The sequence below is a fragment of the Mirounga leonina genome, unplaced genomic scaffold (assembly GCF_011800145.1).
Source record: "Mirounga leonina isolate KUSES-001 unplaced genomic scaffold, KU_Mleo_1.0 Mir_93, whole genome shotgun sequence".
NCBI classification, from domain to species: domain Eukaryota; kingdom Metazoa; phylum Chordata; class Mammalia; order Carnivora; family Phocidae; genus Mirounga; species Mirounga leonina.
This window is the reverse complement of record NW_023270854.1, coordinates 19,552,810-19,556,710: the sequence shown is the minus strand read 5'-3', so window position 1 is coordinate 19,556,710 and position 3,901 is coordinate 19,552,810. Positions and strand designations below refer to the sequence as shown.

General features: G+C 42.8%; 1 pseudogene; it reads left to right on the top strand.

Annotated features, from left to right (window-relative positions):
• The first annotated feature begins 3,333 nt into the window (after positions 1–3,333).
• LOC118004589 lies at positions 3,334–3,684 on the top strand (annotated as a pseudogene).
• Positions 3,685–3,901: the final 217 nt, after the last annotated feature.

Here is a 3,901-nt window from a genome sequence, read left to right as displayed (position 1 = left end):
CGGGACCACTTGCCCCTTCCAGGTTTCATCACTGCCTGTCTGTAGATACCGAAGAACCTTCGGGAGGAAGAAGGGAGGACTAAGAATGTGGAGTTCCTTGCTGGCCTGGACTGCTGGGGCTGTCGGGCTAGTGGTCCCTCAGCCATGCACCTGCTCATTGTTCTGCCATCTCCTTGGGGAGAGTGGTATTTTCTGCCCATGAAGGAGAGAGACCGTGCCTTGCTCATCACCGTGACTTCAGGAGCTTGTAGACTGTTTTGCGCTCATTAGGTGGCCCACCATGACACACCAACTGCAATGCAGTTTCGCTTAGTCATTGTTGAAGGAAAGAGCCTTACCAGCAGGGCAACCGGATTGGAGGTCCAGTGACTTCACCGAACTGCTTTTTAGGTAGCTTGAGACCTGGGTTCTGAGAATGGCAGTTACCGCCGCCGTGCTGGTGCTTCCTGAGATGGTCTGTGTGGTCAGCTCAGATGGCACATTCTCGCGGAGTAAGGGCATCCGGAGAACTCATTGGAAAAGACCTGCCCATCAGGGGCAAGCCAAGAGACAAGTCCAGTCTGGCGCCATGCACTTCTCCCGGGGGCGAGGACTGCAGCCTGCTTTCCTTGTAGATCCAGCAGCAGTAGGAGCAGGACTCCATTCTGCCGTGGCCCAGGCTCTCAGCTGCCTGGCTCACATCTCCACCAGCCCCTGGACAGGAGTGTCTGCAGGGACTCCAGAGGTGGCTAGCCATGAAACAGTGTAGGGAGAGCACTTGTCAAGCTGCCCAAATTTTACTTCCTCGGTTGTTGTCTTCACCCACCTGCTAAGCCACAGACTAAGGCAATAAGTACGACCCTGAGGAGTGTGAATACCCATCCATCCTGAAAGCACCCACTGAGCACCTAGTGTGTGCAGCACCCAGGTCTAGGCCAGAAAGGCAAGAGGAAGTAAAGCCTCACACAGCAAGGCGGGAGTAAAGTGAGGTGGGCAGTGTAGGGTGGACACTTTTATTTCATATTATTTAGACGAGGTAAACGTTTCTGAAAAAACAAATTGGCAAGTGCACTAGGAGACTTTAAAAGTTCTAACTTTTGGATGCAATGCCTTCAATTTTAGCCTTGTAGCTGACAAAAATAAATCAACTGATGACAAAGATTTACAAATAAAAATGCTCATAACAACATCGTTTAGAATATTGAAAAACAAGAAATAACCTAAAACAGTAACACAATAATAATTGACAAAATTCTGGAAAATCCATATATGGAGTATTTTGTAGTCTTTAGGTTGTATTTTTGAAAAGAGCAATTACTTGGTCAAATGAGTCCAATGCAACAGGACTCAAAATGTTAAATATACTGTAATCCAAGTTTTGGTTTTAAAAATATAGTTGTAGAAAAAGCTGTAACCTGTCAAGATTATAATGCTTATTATCTGGAGTTCCTTCCTTACTTTTCTTTCCTTACTTCTTTTCTTTCTCTTTCATTCTTTCTCTCTTTTTTTTCCCCCTGGGTGTTTTCTAAACTTTCTACAATGGGCATGGATTGATATTATAACCAGAGAGGGAGGAGGAATGAAGGGAGAATTTCCATGTTACAATGACTGAAACTGCCTCACATTTTTTCACTCCCTTAGTATCTAGTCAAATAAAACATTTTTGAAAAAAATCTATAAGCTGCCACCAAGTAAGGAAAGAACCAACCTAATATTTCAAGCTTCAAAAAGTGATGGCCTAAGAAATAAACAGTATATTTAAGAGCAGAGACGAAACAAGTTTTGTTCTTAATGTCACCCCCAACCAAAGTCATATTATTTGAGGCTGAAAAACCTTGAAAATATTTGCTAATAGCCCCTTTGATTAAAAATAATAGAGAAGCGGGGCACCTAGGTAGCTCAGTTGGCTAAGCATCTGCCTTCAGCTCAGGTCATGATCTCAGGGTCCTGGGATCGAGTCCCACATCAGGCTCCTTGCTCAGCAGGGAATCTGCTTTTCCCTCTCCTTCTGCCCCTCCCCCACTCTTACTCTCTCTTTCAGATGAATAAATAAAATCTTTTAAAAATAGTAAAAGTAATAATAGAGAAGGATACTGAATAATAACATAATCTCCCTCAATTTCTGAGTGTGGGGGGGAAATAAAGGAGCAGGGTGCCTTGTGGAAAGGAGAGGGCGGAGCCATCTCTCACTGCAGGGAGTGAAGTCTCCTGGGACTCATGTTGAATTCAGAAAGGACTTCACACCTGAGAATATTCTCCCACGAAGGTGGGATGAATGCCAAGTTTAGGTGAATGTACCTTTGAGACTTTAAAGATTATCTCAGAGTAGAGAGCTAATCCAGGTAGTCTATTAAAAAAAAAAAAGTTTGCCTGACCCCTTACACAAAAGTGGGAAAAGAAGAAATACCCAGCCCTTAGCCTGTACTTTAGAAGGAAGGAGAGATGAAAGAGAGATAAAACAGAGTTAAGAAGTCACTCACGTTAGGTCAGAGTAAATGGAAATTTGACAGAGCGCTGCCCAAGCATGAACAATATAGAGAGAAACAACATGGCAATTATGTCAATATAGCCAGCATAAGAATTATCAAAAGGACATAGGATGCAAAATATGCATAAAGGCAAGAACCTGGAAGAGGAAATCAAGGAAAGTAAAGATATAGATATTCACAATGTCTTCATGGCAACTAAGAAAGCTTAGTAACACAAACTCAACAAAACAAAATCTCAAAGTTAAGAGGTTCAACAGCCAAATGAGATGAAAAGAGAGACTATTGAGCTAAGGAAACAAATCGAAGGTCAAAAGAACACCATAACAAATATGAGAAATAAGAAAGAAAATGAATGTCATTGGAAGAAATCTATCAATAATGCAGAGGAAAAGAGCATGTCATCACAGTGAATGCAGACTAAGAAAAAATGGGAAGATTAAATATATTGGATTATAAAATTAAAGATAAACATATAAAAATAATTTGTATCTCTAAAGCATAGAAGTCAACAAATAGAAAAAAGATACATTCACAGGGGTACCTGGATGGCTTGGTCAGTTAGGTGTCTGACCCCTGATCTCAGCTCAGGTCTTGATCTGAGCGTTGTGAGTTCAATCCCCACATTGGGCTCCATGCTGGGCATGGAGCCTACTTTAAAAAAAGGTGGAGGGGCACCCGGTGTCTTAGCTGGTTAAGCATCCGACCCTTGATTTTGGCTCAGGTCATGATCTCAGGGTCTTGAGATCAAGCCCCACATTGGGCTCTGCTTTGAACATGGAGCCTGCTTAAGATTCTCTCTTTCCAGGGCGGAGCCAGGGCCGGAAGTAGAACTGTGGTGGCCGCGGAGGCTGTGGCAGCTCAGGAGTGAGTGCAAGTAACAGAATCACCATGATTCCTCAGAGGCTCTTCAGGTTCTCCTCTCTCATTCGGTCCGCAGTCTCAGCTCATTTGGGGAGGAACATTGGTGTTTCAGCAGTGGCATTTAATAAGGAACTTGATCCTGTGCAGAAACTCTTCGTGGACAAGATTAGAGAATACAGAACTAAGCGACAGGCATCTGGAGGACCCGCTGATACTGGCCCAGAGTACCAGCAAGACCTAGAGAGGGAGCTTTTTTAAGCTTAAGCAAATGTATGGTAAAGCAGACATGAATACGTTCCTGGACTTCAAATTTGAAGATCCTAGATTTGAAGTCATCGAAAAACCCCAGTCCTGAAGAAAGAATGTAGAATTTATTTGGTAATTTGTCCTAGATTAGCTGTACAACTGTATCAGAATAAACATACATTTCTCAGCAAAAAAAAAAAAAAAAAGATTCTCTCTTTCCCTCTCTCTCTGCCCCCCCTCCCACAACCTCCTCACCTACAGGTGCTCTCTCTCTTTAAAAAAGATACATTCATAGATACAATGTAAAATTTTTTAAAAAGCAGAAA